This window comes from Peromyscus leucopus, unplaced genomic scaffold (genome assembly GCF_004664715.2).
Source record: "Peromyscus leucopus breed LL Stock unplaced genomic scaffold, UCI_PerLeu_2.1 scaffold_66, whole genome shotgun sequence".
NCBI classification, from domain to species: domain Eukaryota; kingdom Metazoa; phylum Chordata; class Mammalia; order Rodentia; family Cricetidae; genus Peromyscus; species Peromyscus leucopus.
The window spans coordinates 189756-204670 of NW_023505574.1; the positions used below are offsets into that span (position 1 = coordinate 189756).

General features: G+C 43.3%; 1 pseudogene; it reads left to right on the forward strand.

The window, feature by feature from the left end:
• The window catches only part of LOC119087261, a 141707-nt pseudogene extending 133604 nt beyond the window's left edge, over nucleotides 1-8103 (forward strand).
• Nucleotides 8104-14915: the final 6812 nt, after the last annotated feature.

Consider the following 14915-nt stretch of genomic DNA (forward strand, 5'->3'; position numbering starts at 1 on the left):
CTGTCTAGACCTCCAGTCTTCTATGGTTGGTATTGAGATTAAAGACATGTGTTCTCCAATGCTGGCTGTATCCCTGAACACACAGAAACTTACCTAGCTCTGCCTACCAAGTGCTGGATTACAAGCGTACGCCACCACTGCCCTGCTTTCCTATGGCTTGCTAATAGCTCTGACCCCTGGGCAACTTATTTATTAACATACAAATAACATTTTAATACAAATAAGTTATCACCATATTTTCCCTTTTCTATTTTAATAAAAAGAAAAAAGGAAAAAGCTTATAACTAACATAAGAAAAACTATATACAAAAGTACAATAACTATATACAATATATACAAGTAATAAATACCTAAACAATGTCTAGTTCATTTGTATTTGACAAATTCAGAGAAATAATTCCATTATCTATCCTATTGTATCTAATTCACTTCTATCCTAATTAATCTTCAACTATAACTAACTAATCTTCAACTCCCTCAGAGACCCAAGAGGAAATAATATTAGCTAACAAAAATAAAAACAGGAAGTACATGCAAGCAACTGACATTGGTGGACTTAGGAGACCTCACAATCAGAGAGTCTGTGTGGGACCCAAAATTCTCCTCTTTCTAACAAGTACCCAGGTGATGCTGGGACAGGAGCAAAGTCAGGGCACTCTGTTTACTGCTGTCCTGCACAGGGCCCTTGACTTTCGAGGTGACCTTATCCACTTCCTACCTCATCTGGGAAATACTCCATAAGTCTACTTTCTCTTAAGCATATGAATTGTTTTTCTTGATAGCAAAAGGAAAACAAAACACTTGTATGTGTTTCAGAGTTAAAAGGAAATATTATCCAAATGGATTATGTCTTACTTAACCCATGCTTCTCTATTTAAGTAGTCAAATTAAAAGAAATAACATTTCACTTTCAGATACCTAATCATGAGCTGGTGTGGGCTAAAATGAAAGGTTTTGGGTTTTGGCCAGCCAAAGTCATGCAGAAAGAAGACAATCAAGTTGATGTACGCTTCTTTGGCCACCACCACCAGAGGTAATCCCAAACACACGCATAGCAAGAGCTACGTACATATGTGTGCTGACGGCTCTTAGAGATAGTGAGGCCATGCTTGTTTCAAATACAGCACACACCCGTAGCTGGTAATAATTTATGCAGGTTTCCAATATTATTGTAAACAGACATTTCAGTGGGATGCTTGGTCCTCAGTGCGGAGCACACTGTGCTGAGATTGAACCCATCATGTAGGTTGGTTTTGTGTGTGGTGGTGTGTGTGTTGTGTGTGTGTTTGTGTGGGGGTGTCCAAGCATGTCCATTCCACACTGTAAAGATGCACACGTATTTGAGTCTTCTCTGTAAGCCTTTAACAGGCAAAAAACAATCAACTTAATTATACATCAGTCTAAGACTGTGACAGCATAGTGAGTGTAGAGAGACAGCCACAGTTGCAGAGCATCGTCTCTGCTCCAGGTTTAAAAAACTTCCATATGTGAATACATACAAAGAAGCTGACTATAAAATTACTTCATATATTTCATAGAAAGATACCAACCTGTAGTGATGGCATGCTTCCAATACTTTCTCAGTGTGAGTTATGGCCCTGATAACATGAACATTAAAATAGGATATTAACAGTATCGTCATAAAATGTTGTCACCATTAGTTTGGATTAGAAAGGTGAATTCAACTTTGAGAAGTACCATTGGACTCAGATTAATGAGTCCAGTGATAAAAGTCAGAAAAGGTTCCTGTAACAGATAGAAAAGAAGGGAATCATGCTGAAAGTCAGCCGTGCTGTAACTCTGAATACTCCGTAGGTCTAGTGTCTGGGGCAAAGGTCAGTACGAGAAGCTTCAAAACAAAGGACTGTATTTTCCCTCCTGGTTGTAATTTGTCTTAGATAACCTGTGAGTACTTTAAATGCCCGTTTCTCATTCATACAGACACACCTAGCAGACACTGTTATGTTAAGAAACATAAACTAAAAACACAATGTACAATTTTAATACAGAGTGAACATTTTAGCTTTTGATGAATAAGGTAAATTTTAGCATGACAGCTTCATGCACCATATCTAGTTAGTTTCAGGTTCTCACAAGGGGCACTGTGCACATCCTGTGGGTAAGTCAGTGTCTGTCAGCGTGTGTCCAAGTCTCTGCACCGACTCTGTCACCCAGACACACACTAGCCAGCTCTCTGAGCTTTGCAAAGCTGGGGCCTCACTCCTCATGCAAGCTTGATACAGACATAAGCATAGCACCTCGCTGGTTGTGGCAGTCCACAAAGTGATGAGTTCTAAAGCAAATATAGGGAAGGGAATTTTTTTTTACTTCCAGATAGATAGGTCTCTGAGTAGACCTGCTATTCCATCATGTAATGCAGAATCATTGATCTGATAGAATATGACATGAATGATTGCTTAGAGATACTGTAAAAATTCTATTATATTCAAGTAGTTGATGTATTGAAATAAACAGAAATTGTAATCATGAATTAAGCATCAAAAGACTATGTATGGCTCATGAGAAGGCACTAGTTGCTAGTTTTGAGGAATGTGTTTTTTGATAGTATATTGTATTACACATGAGAGGCAGAAAAAATTAAGCAAATAATTTTGGACTCGCTTCACCTAGACTGTGAAGCTGACTTAGCCAGCAGGAGAAACAGTTGCCTGTACATAGGACCTGTGTAGTGGATCTATCTAGAATCTGCAAGATGGTCAGTTGCTTTGGGCCAGTCAGCTTCCTTAACGCAGCTAGACCTTTTTGCTGTAAGTTGCTGGAGATGGCATGACCCCAGTAGGCAGCCAGCAAGAAAGTCGTTGAATAATTTGTAATAAGTCACAGAAACAGTTCATACATCTTTACTTTATCATACTAGCCTTAAATTGTGGATGTCTTTATTTTCTTCTTCTTCTTTTTTTTTTTTTTTTTTTAGCTCAGAGTACCCAGTGTTAATTTAAACTAACCTATGCATGGAAATGTTTTAAATTGTGTTGAGAATGTAAGGGAAGGAGCATCTATCCTGGTAGGTGACCAGCTCACTATACACACCTTGTCACAGGAGCCTCACTGAAGCAGCACACTCTCACACTTTGCTGACTGCCTTGTGCAACAGGAGCACATGACTTCCATGTTCTATGATCACCTTTACCTCCTGTCACCTCTTATCTTTAGCTTAGTCATAAAGGCAGAGACACTGTATCAGGAGCATGCATCACATGCTCCAGTTACCAGTCAGTGTGCGTACATGCACTCACACACTGGCACATGCGCACACGTGCGCGTGTGCACACACACACACACAGACACACACACGCACATTCCTATTTGTTTCTTGAAATCTCTGGCACATGTTGTAACTCAGATGCACTTCTGAGGGCTTGCATTATTGCTAAAGAATACAGATCCAGCTCCATGTGTTAATTTGTTTGTCTAAATCATAGGGCATAGCAGAAATGTAATTTAGTTAATAAAAGGTACCCTCATTGTATGTAGGTGTACATACATACACACACACACACACACACACACACACACATATTAAAATTATGTGCATTTTGAAATGGTTCCATTATGCTGATCAGCATGTAGCTGGATGGGTCCTACTAGCTTACATTATCAAAAAACAATAGATAATATTTTTTAAAAGACTTACAAATGTCTCTCTGAACATGGCAAGCTGAGGTGACTAAAGAGACATGAGTAAATCACCGTGGCCTGGGAACTGGCTCCTCACTTCTTGTCTACTGGCTAAGAGTTTGGTAAGCCTGAGTGTGAACCTCTGTCAAGTTGTTGCAGATACTCTTTCAGTAGGCAGAGTCCACACCATGCTCGTAACCTTTCCACCACAATGGCTGTCTCTAACTACACCTCCCAATACTTCCCATAGGCCTGGATTCCTTCTGAAAACATTCAAGATATCACAGTCAATGTTCACCGACTGCATGTAAAACGCAGTATGGGTTGGAAAAAAGCTGTGATGAGTTGGAACTGCACCAGCGGTTCCTCCGTGAAGGCCGGTTCTGGAAGTCTAAGAATGAGGACCGAGGTGAGGAAGAGGCAGAATCCAGTATCTCCTCCACCAGTAATGAACAGGTGAGTGATGTCTCGGTAAGAAGGGCCTGCTGATTCTGATTTTTCAATGCAGAAACCTCTGTGTACACTCCTCACTGTCATAAACAGGTTTTGACATCTTCTTTCCCTTTCATACAAACATCTGTAAAGTGCTCTGCCCAAGTAAGCAAACCAGTGCAAAGATGTGAGTGGGTAGAAGCGCCTTGAGCCTGACCCAGCCGGTGGGAGGAGAGTAAGTGTGCTACTTGGCTCTGCAGGTCCACTGGCCCTTTGATCACCAACCCACAGCAATAACGAAGCACGTGGCTGCTTCGTGGATGGAAGGCCTCCCTTCTCTGCTGCGGGGCCACTACAAGTACTTACAGCACAGAGGTATTTCCTGGTGTTGTCGAATAATAAGATGTTACTTTTATAATGCCCACAGCTGAAGGTCACTCAAGAACCAAGAGCAAAGAAAGGACGACGTAATCAGAGTGTGGAGCCCAAAAAGGAAGTAAGTTGCCCACCTCACAGTGTCCAGGTGGCAGTGGAAAGAGGAAAGAGTCTCACAGTTCGGTCAAGACAGTCAAGTAATGTCCGTCAAGTTAAGGCCCAGTCTCCCGACTCCTGTCGTTGTGGACTGCTGCTCGACCAGCACACGAGTGCACAGTCTCCGTCCCAGTAAGCAGCCGTGGAGCAGAGTCCGGGAGCGAGCAGGGTGCTGCTGCGGTTCCTGAGAACCTGGTGGTTTTCTTGGCGTTGTGTGAAACAGAGCAGTTATCTGATGAGCCGGTCATGCCAGCTTTGAAAACAAGGAGACCACGGTCAAGCTTCCTTTTTTGTGTGAACTGAGCATGTTTTAAAATTGTAGATCTGGCTACATGCCAGACACGTTCCGTAAGGTGTGATTTATGATTCTAGGAAATCTATTGATAGTTGATAATGATTTTATATTTTATAAACCAAAAACTTTATTTTAAAAATATATAGTGAAATCATAAATGAAATTTTTGTTAGACTTTTCTTAAGCTATTAATGGTTTAACTCTTCATTTACTGGTTGTGTTTGGGGAGGATTTATTTGTGACAAAATATAACAAGATACCAGCATTACTTGCTTGTTAACAGCCATTTGTGTGTGTGTGTGTGTGTGTGTGTGTGTGTGTGTGTGTGTGTATGAGCATACACTGAATTTTTCTCTTAACTGAGCTGTGTGAGTTACATTGCCCTGTTTTGCTTCTAAACACTGTAGGAACCAGAGCCAGAAACAGAAGCAGTAAGTTCCAGCCAGGAAATCCCCACAATGCCTCAGCCAATTGGAGAAGGTGTCGGTGTCAACCCAGACCAAGAAGTTAAGTGCCTCCTCCCCAAGAATGCTGCATCGAAGCACCCAGACGAGTAGTGATGGCATCTGTCAGAGCATGTGCCACGACAAGTACACCAAAATCTTTAATGACTTTAAAGACAGATGAAGTCGGACCACAAGCGGGAAACGGAAAGAGTGGTCCGAGAGGCGCTGGAGAAGGTGGGGCTGTGCACTGCCGGGGGGGGGGGGGGGGGGGGCGGGTGGGGAGTGGGACGGCTCTGGCAGGAGCGGCTGAGCCAATGCTCCGTCACTGTTGTAGTTAGTAACGCCTTCTCGCTAGCATCCTTTGTGTGTATGAAGTAGTGGGGACAGAGCCTGATCTCAGCGGGAAGGCTTCACTTACCTGTGTGTCCTGTCTGTTGCTGTCTTCATTTCAGCTGCGTTCTGAAATGGAAGAGAAAAGAGACAAGCTGTAAATAAAGCTGTAGCCAACGTGCAGGGTGAGATGGACAGAAAGTGTAAGCAGGTGAAGGAAAAGTGTAAGGAAGAATTTGTAGAGAGATCAAGAAGCTAGCGACACAACACAAGCAGCTCATCTCTCAGACCAAGAAGAAGCAGTGGGTGAGTAGATGCTGTCCCCACTGCTCCCGGGAATGTGAGCTGCTGTGCTGAGGGCAGCCCAGAAAAAGAGGTGCAGTGCGCACAGAGGGACCCCTGCAAGAGTAACTAGAACCCTCTGGGGCAGAGTGCTGCTGTCACCTAGTCCTCTGCTCTTCTCCAGCAGCGCAGACACTGTGATTGTCTGGTCTCGGCTTCAATCTGGAGATGTCTAGCGGTAGCCAAGCTGAAAAGCTGCACATGTGTCCCAACAGGCGATGTCCCTGTCCTGGACATTTCCTATTACAGTAGCTTACAGAAATTGCTTCCTTTTGTTTAGAGTAAGAGCATGTCATTGCTCGGCAAGTGCCCTCCTTCCACCTGCCTGCAAGTGGCACTGAGTCCTGGTCTTAAGCCGTTCCTCCTTTTTGGGACTCCTGCACAGAGCCCCAGAGCCCTGAGGGAACTACCTGGTGGGAACAAGTCTCCCTTATGCTCCTAACTTGGTTTCAATTTAAATATTTTATTATAGCATTTCATAATAATTCTTCCTTTACCCAGCTTCTATTATGAAGATTCTGTACATATATATATAAAAAGTTTTTCGTGAGAGTCTGTTGGTAAGAAAAAATTGTTATAAAGACTTAGCAAAAGTGACAAGGGCATCTTGGCACGATGCGCAGAAAGAAGTCTGTATAGACAGCTTGGTGGGAAGAACTGCTGGCTAGGAAGACAAGGCTAGGAAGGGGTTAAGGTGTGCTCCAGCAAGCTCCAGAAGGCCCAGACACCACAGTGGTAATTCTGTCTTACATAAGATGCTAGATTTATTGAAGACATGACTCTCTTCACCTTCCAGCAGCAATATGGTAGAAGTTGTCATTGTTAATGTAGCAAAATCACCAAAACTCAAAATACTAATTTCAACAGAAAAATAAAACAAATATGCAACCAAAAAGAAAACTGGAAGGTTGAATTTTGAATTTTTTTACCAAACCGAGTGTTTCTGGGTCCTCACGGTGTTCTGTCAGCCCAGCCCGGGTGCAGAGTACAGCTCTATATAGCTTGTGGGTTATAAGCTCAGCCTGCTCTCTCCTGCTCACATCTTTGCAGGCGTCTACAGCAGTGCAGCTGCTGGCTCACCAGCCCTACTTACAACTCAAGCATGGCGGTGGGGGTTAGCTCAGTGGTAGAGCGCTTAAGGCCCTGGGTTCAGTCCTCAGCTCTGGAAAAAAAAAAGACAAAATAACAAAAACTCAAGCATGAACTTCCCTCATTCCTTCTCCCATGTCTAAAGGTCTAGCCTCAACACTAGGCACTTTTTGACCCAGCTGGCCATTGTGAGAACTTCTAGTATCAAGAGTGACTTCTCCTGAAAAGCCAAGCTATGGACTTCCTTCCTTCATAGGAGTGCAGTGGAGGGATGTGATCGTGGGAAGCAGAACTACAAAATGCCTGTCCTTAGGGAGTCAGGGCAGCATGAGGAGGAGACAGTTGGTGCTGGAGCTGGTGGACATGAACAAGCCTGTAGAGACACAGGGATGAAGTGTGGAAGATGCCTGAGCCCTCACCCTGGCTTCCTGTCCTTTCACATGTATATTCCCAATGCACATGCATGTGCCTGTAGGCTAGCCTGAGCCAGAGAGAGCTTTGCAAGCGCAGCCTTAGAAACTTAGCGGGCCTGAGCTGTCGGCTCCTGGTCTCATGTGTGCTCCGCCCTGCAGTGCTACAACTGTGAGGAGGAGGCCATGTACCACTGCTGCTGGAACACGTCCTACTTGCTCCATCAAGTGCCAGCAGGAGCACTGGCACGCAGAGCACAAGCGCACCTGCCGCCGGAAGAGATGAGCCTGCTCGCCGCCCTCACACGCAGCGGTTTTTCTTTCCAAGAAGCCAAAATTGTGTAGAATTTGCTTCCCATTTTGCACCAGCCTTTAAACACTTTTCGTGGTGAAATTTTGCACAGTAGTTTAAATCTTTTGTTAATGCTCCTCCGGCATTTTTCGGGGGCTGAAGTAACATCAATGGAGGGTATTACTCTAAATAAATTCTAATTGAAGATTTGTTGCATTTTCAGCAAATTTTAAAACATTTTTAGGTTTTACAGAGATTTTAACCTTTAAACAACAGATCTTAAAACAACAGCAACAACAACAACAACAACAACAGGTGAATACGAGTGAGTCTAACAAAGACGGAACAGAGCTGAATGTAAGAGCGGCAGACGCTTCCGAAGAAAACAGACTACCTGGCCGTGACCTGGCCGTGACCTTGCTGAGCTGGTTTTGTGCAGCTTGCTCACTGTTCACAGGCCTCGCCTGTGGCCGTGCTGGCGGCATGTGATTGAATATGGGGAACAGGGTTGACACAGCAGGGCTAGCCCTGCATATTTTTCTTAAATATTTCCCAATTGTGTTTTCATTATTCTTTTCAATATATAACTTTTATAACAAATTATTAGCTTTGATCTTGTAGTTTAAAATTGCAGGGAAACTGGGGTAATCTTTTACTGAGCTGGATCTTAGAGAAAAATGAATATTAAATTTTAAAGTTTGCACATTTCATCTTTGTCCTGACATGAGTGCTTGTAACAAATCAGCAGCAAAAACAAAAATCAAAAAGCCAAAAACTACCTGTACTCAGAACGTGGAATACAGCTGAGACATGGAGTCTCTTCACTGAGGCCCCCTCCCCAGGGCCACCCTAACCTTATTCCCTGTGTCTCCTCGAGTGGAAGTTGCTGCTCAGAGAGAGAAAAGCACTTAGGTCTCACAGAAGCCGTTGTGTGTAGGGAAGGGTCATTGCTACTAACGAACTCCGTCGCTGTACACAGTGAATAATGCATGTTCCTTTTCTTGTATTAAAGATGCCGTGATTTGTACAAAGTCTGTATTTTGCGGGATGTCTGGTTAAGAAGCATTACCAGTAGGAATGGATCGATAGTTGAATAACATTTTTATATATACATAGATATATAAAAGACAACCAGGAAAATTAAATTTCTTTAAAACAATTTGGTTTCCCCCCACCCCAAGACCGATCATAGACCAAACCAAATTCCCACTTTATCCTTTAGTTATTTTTCGAGGCTAGAGAAATAATTTGTAAATATTTATTTAGACCTTTGATATTTATTAAAGGAATTACTCACAACAGAAGTGAAAGAGGCAGGAGAAAAGCCTTTTAAAAAAGTTTTCTCCGGTCCATCAGGGTCACTCTAAAGTGAAAGCTAAGGAGTCTTCTGTGAAACCTCCTCCATCAGGCCTGCTGCTGGTGCAGATGGTGGGAACACAAGTTAATTGACAAACTACTGCCAAACGGAGCACACTCTTTTCTAGAAAACCACCAGGAGCCATCACCTCCTCCAGGCTCTGCAGTAACCGCAGGAGCCGGCACCACCGCTCCCTCCTCGCGCCGCCGCAGACCCATCCTCGCTGCCGCGCCGCTGCCCTAACCAAGGACACTGACAGTCTTTGTTTTCAGGTTTTCAAACTTCGATCCACCCTGTGAAAGCAAGTTATTGTGGGAATATTTTTTGTAAAATCATTCCAGAGTATGTACTATTTACCTGATAGCTGCATGAAAGTGAGGTTCCTGTTACTTTGGCTTCTTGTCTCTGTCGACACGGCTGCACATTTCCAAGTTACTACAGTGTGAAAACTGTGTGTTTAAAAAAACAAAAAACAAAAAACAAAAAAAAAAAAAAAAAAAATTAAAAAAAGATTGTGGCCTGGTTTTGTAAAAGTTTTAGGTAAAATTACAATTGATTGTTTTAGGAATCATTAAAATTTTCTGCAATCATAAAGCTATATCAAGGTGTTGAGTGAAGCCACTCTGCACATTGTAAGTACCCATCGTGGCTGTCCAGTTCTATGATGCATTCTGGCATTTTGTAAGCTGCTCTGACTAGCAATATATAGATTTCATTTACTGTGTTAACATTGGTTAATAAATGTATTTAAAAAAAAACAACAATTCTTGTTAATAAGCTGCTTTAGTCCAGTGTCATGTCCCAGACATAAGACCTGAAGGTCGTTCAAAAGTGTGGGTTGCTTGTGGAGACTATTAAACCAGTGTGGGGAGCTGGAGAGACGGCTCAGCAGTTAAGAGCACTAGCTGCTCTTGCAGAAGACCTGAGTTTGATTCCCACACGGCAGTTCACAGCCTCTGTAATTCCTGTTCTAGGGACCCAATGCTCTCTCGGACCTCTGTGGGCACCAGGCACACAAATGGTACACATATTATGAAGGTAACACATTCCTACACATAAATGTAAAAAAAAAAAAAAAAAAAAAAGCACGTTTCTGTTCAGTTCTTCACCTCAACATTTACCTTGGATTACGAGGGTCATTTCTCAGAGAGAAAAGGATGAGAACATGTGCTCATATCTGCTCTTGACTGGAGTGCTGAGCAGGCAGGGTCATCCTCTTCTCACAGGATGACAGGTGGGTACGATTTTACTAGTCTGCAGCTTTCACACCAACGTTAACCTGTCTGCATGTAGTTTTCTGTGTGGTTTTAGCACTGACATCCTGTAGTAGTTTCATAGTTGGGATGAGATGGTTTAGCTTTGAACTTACTGTATGATTCTGAAGCTTCCAACAATCCTCACAGAATATTCTATTCACTTCATTTTTGTCTTTATCACTGTCTCTAAACAAGAAGCTTACCGGTTTTTTTAAAAAAACCCAAAAAAACAAAAACCCTTAAACTTTGGACACCTAATTCTAGACCTCAAGCATAAGAGTTGTGTTCAGAAAGGTTTTCAACTAAGAAATACTTGACAGGTTTGAGCCCACGACAGTACAGAGTAAGTGACAGTCTCACTGCGACTGCCCAGGCCAGAGTAGAGTCTGATGATCTCACTGCCTTGGTGTGTGCCAGGAGACAGAAAAGCAGCTTGCACCTTCCCCCAGGATACTGCAGAGAAATGGCCGTATTCTAACACATTAGAAGGAAGCTTTTCAGTTAGTCAAACAACTCTAGCCTCCGTCTGGCCACACAAGACCAGGAAAGTACAGACAGGTCAATTCAAAGTGATTTCCTAATATACCTAGATATGCTTAACCGGTGAGTCACAGAGCTAGGTGTCAAGCTAAGGTTGGTTTGATTGCAAAGTCCATTTTTTTTTTTTTTTTTTTGGTTTTTCGAGACAGGGTTTCTCTGCATAGCTTTGCGCCTTTCCTGGAACTCACTTGGTAGCCAGGCTGGCCTCGAACTCACAGGGATCTGCTGCCTCTGCCTCCCAAATGCTGGGATTAAAGGCGTGCGCCACCACCGCCCTACACAAAGTCCATTTTTTAACCCATCTGCTGTGCCAGACTTGATAGAAAAACTTAAATGACCATCTGACAGTTGTCAGTGTCAGCAAGTTCAACATCCCCTGAGTCGTACTTGTCACCTGCCCCATGGCTGGCATCTCCACTCCACCCACACATTGCTCTCTCAGTCCAGGGCAGCCATATCCTCACTGACTGAGGGACAGCAAGCAGCTGTACCTGCTGTGTCTTCATCTGTAGTCTTCAGTTTAGAGGTGCACAAACCTGAGGTCAGGAGTATGGAACGGTACTCAAGGCCTTGGCGGGTTTGAGCTGAGGAGACAGACCACGTGGCAGGGCCAAGGGGAACTGTGGAAAGTTATTCACACCATGCAGGTAAGATGGTATCCGGATGCTGGGTGGGTCCTAACAAGGAGGTCTTGGGTTCATGCACTTCAAGGTCCTACTTAAGCACAGGCATCGTTAACAAGTTCCCAACTCTGAGGACCACAGCTTTATTGCCAGGAAAATAAAAGTGATGGGTCCATATACCAGTGTTTAAGACAAACTGCCTGAAATTCTATAGATGCCTCATGTCCAGAATTATCCTGACCTTCAGGTTAAGAATTCTTGACCAATCAAGTTAATGAAACGTCAGTATGTAGAGAGACAAATAGAGTTACTGTTCTGTAGCATGAATCTTAAAGGGTCTTATTAATAAAACAAACCCAGAGCCAGGTATTGGGTGAACGCTGAAAGATCAGAGAGACAGACCAGGCCACCGCCACCACACCTTGCCAATTTCTCAGTCGATCCTGTTTCCTCAAACTGAAAGCCTCTGAGTCTTCATCCAAATGGATCTCAGCTGAACTGCTGCTAAAAGCCTAAAAACTTAACCCGACTCTAGTTCCTGGTCCTCACGCCTTATACCTTTCTGCTTCCTGCCATCCCTTCCTGGGATTAAAGGTGTGTGTCACCATGCCTGGTTGTTTCCAGTGTGGCTTTGAACTCACAGAGATCCAGATGGATCTCTGCCTTTGGAATGCTAGGATTAAAGGTTTGTGCCACCATTTTCTGGCCTCTATGTCTATCTAGTAGCTGTTCTGTCTCTGACCCCAGATAAGTTTATTAGGGTGCACAATGTATTGAGGAACATAGTATCACCACACTGTTCTAGTTCAAACTGCTCAAAGCCACATAGATAGCTCACCAGGGAAGTGTACATGTCAGGATCCATGAGTGGGTCTGCAGCATGAAAGGCTAGAGCTTGTCTACTACTTGTGAACTTCCAGGCAGTATGGAGTCTGCTGACCAGGTGTGAGAATTCACAGAAGGTGAGTGTTACTGCATTAAACCACAAACTCCATAAAGCAAAATGCTGAGAGGGAAATACAGAACTATACATGTTATATAGTAGCCATGTAAAAAACCACAACCAGGTAAAATTAATGTATCTCATCAAACACTTTAATTTGCAAGTAATATAATTACTTATGGTCATTACTTTTGATACAGGGTCTCACATTTTCCTGCCTGGCTACAAACTATGTAGCCAAGGATGACCTTGAACTTCTGATCTTTCAGGCTGTCCCACCAGAGTGCTGAAATCACAGGCATGTACCACCACATCTGCCTCATGGGTTCTGAGGATGGAACTCAGGGCTTTGTGCATGCTAAGGCAAGCTCTCTACCACAGATCTACACCTCAATTCTAATATGAAAAATATGACTGATGGCGTTTGCATTCTTAGTTTGTATCAAGCTTTCAAAATCTAGTATTACTTTCCCTGTCTCCATTGAGACTAGCCACATAGTCCCATGTGACCAGTGGCTTCCTTTGTCATAGACAAGTACCTGTCCTGTCAGTGACTCATTGTGGCATTCACCAGCATACATGTGTTAGTTCCTAGGAGCTGCAGAAAAGAAAAAATTAATTCTTGCCAGAATTAGAGCTTCCTTGAGGCTCTGTTGCAGTCTCAAATTTGAGAGCTTAGAAATTGTCTGGTCACCATATTCTAAAGAAAAGTGAGGACCCTCACCCCATCAGAAATCCTGTAATGTGATAAGGATTAACCTTGAGGAGGGAGTAGCAAGACAAAATACCTGCATCCTCTGGCTAGGAAAATGACTGACCTGGCAATGAGTGTGCTCGCATTTCACATGGGCCCCACAGAAATCCCAACACTCAACGAACTGGCAAGTCCCGGTCTGATGTGGAACAGCAGGTGAGGGCTGGTGACAGAGCTGGCAGAAGAAAGGAGTTTTGGGAAAGATCTCATGCAGTTTTCTGTTCCCCTGCTGAGGATGTTTCTTTGTACTTTCCTTGATCATTCTCAAGAAAGTTTCATTCTCCTGTTTTTAAGAGGGAAGAGCTGATGAGAGAACATCCTTTGCACCTAACCTTTGTGCAGAAACAGCATTTCAGATGGTATATTTGCCACTCTTCAGGGAAATGTTAAGTGAAGCAGTCCAGAGGAAGACAACACTGTGATCCTACATGGATGAGATTCTAAAGCAGTCAAGGACAAAGATTCAGAGAAAACCATGCCTTGCAGGACTCAGGGATGGAAGTTGCTAGTGAATGGCCAGAATCCCAATTAGGAAAGATGAGTGAGATCTAGAGACCACAGCAACATTGTGGCTCCTCAGAATGTGTTCATTTGGTGCTCTCATACCCATCCTTACCAGTATAGAAAAGACTGAAACCAAGGACAAAAAAGACATGGAATGAATGCAAAAGCCCTCAAAAAATACACCACCCACTGAGAGACCAGGTCACACCCACCAGGACTGCTGTTCAGTCATTACCCTTATCTGCAGCCTCACCTAGACTCTGGGGTTACAGGAAACCTCAGGTACTGTTGACTTCTACATGTCCCATGTCTTCCTGTACACAGCAATGATCTCTTCTGGTTGCTGTGAGAAAATTCCTGACAAAACAACTTTAGGAAGGAAAGGTCTATTTTGGCTCACCAGTCAAGGTTCCAGTCCATCATGACACACGAGGCACAGCAGCAGAATCAGGGGTGTCTGGCCATGTTCTAAAGCTGGAAGGCAGAGAGGGATGAATGTTGATGATCAAGTTCTTTCCCCTGTTTATTCAGTCAAAGACCAATGCCTGCCAGGTGGTTCCACCCACATTCAAGGTGGATCATTCCTTCTCTATAAATACTCTCTAAAAGAATGAACTCAGTCCATTTGACAATGACAGTTAACAATTACATATGCACACCTAGAATGAAAATCTAATAAAAATTTAGACTCCTCTAGCAACATACTGTGCTGAATGCATGTGAATGTGGTGTGCTCAACCCCACTATAATCAGAGAATTTGCAATGCCTGCCTGAGGAGTTGGAGAGAGGAGGAGAGATACTGTGAGACAACATGATGCCAGGTGACTGCAGGTAATTAAAAGATGGAACCAAAACAACACATAGAGGATAACTGGTAGACAAGATAGATGCTCAGCAGTACTGTCAAGGATGTGAAAAAGCTAGAGTCCTTATGCACTGCTGGCAAGCATGTAAAATGAAGGCTTGGAAGATGGTTCAGTTGGCAAAGTGCTTCCAGTGAAAGTGAGGACCTGAATTTGATTGCAGCAAGCCACAAGAATATAGTATAGAGATTTAGCTGTATATAATAAGCTATATCTTGACTGATCAAGTGTCCTTCAAGAGGAAGCCATTTATCAAGGAATATTTGTG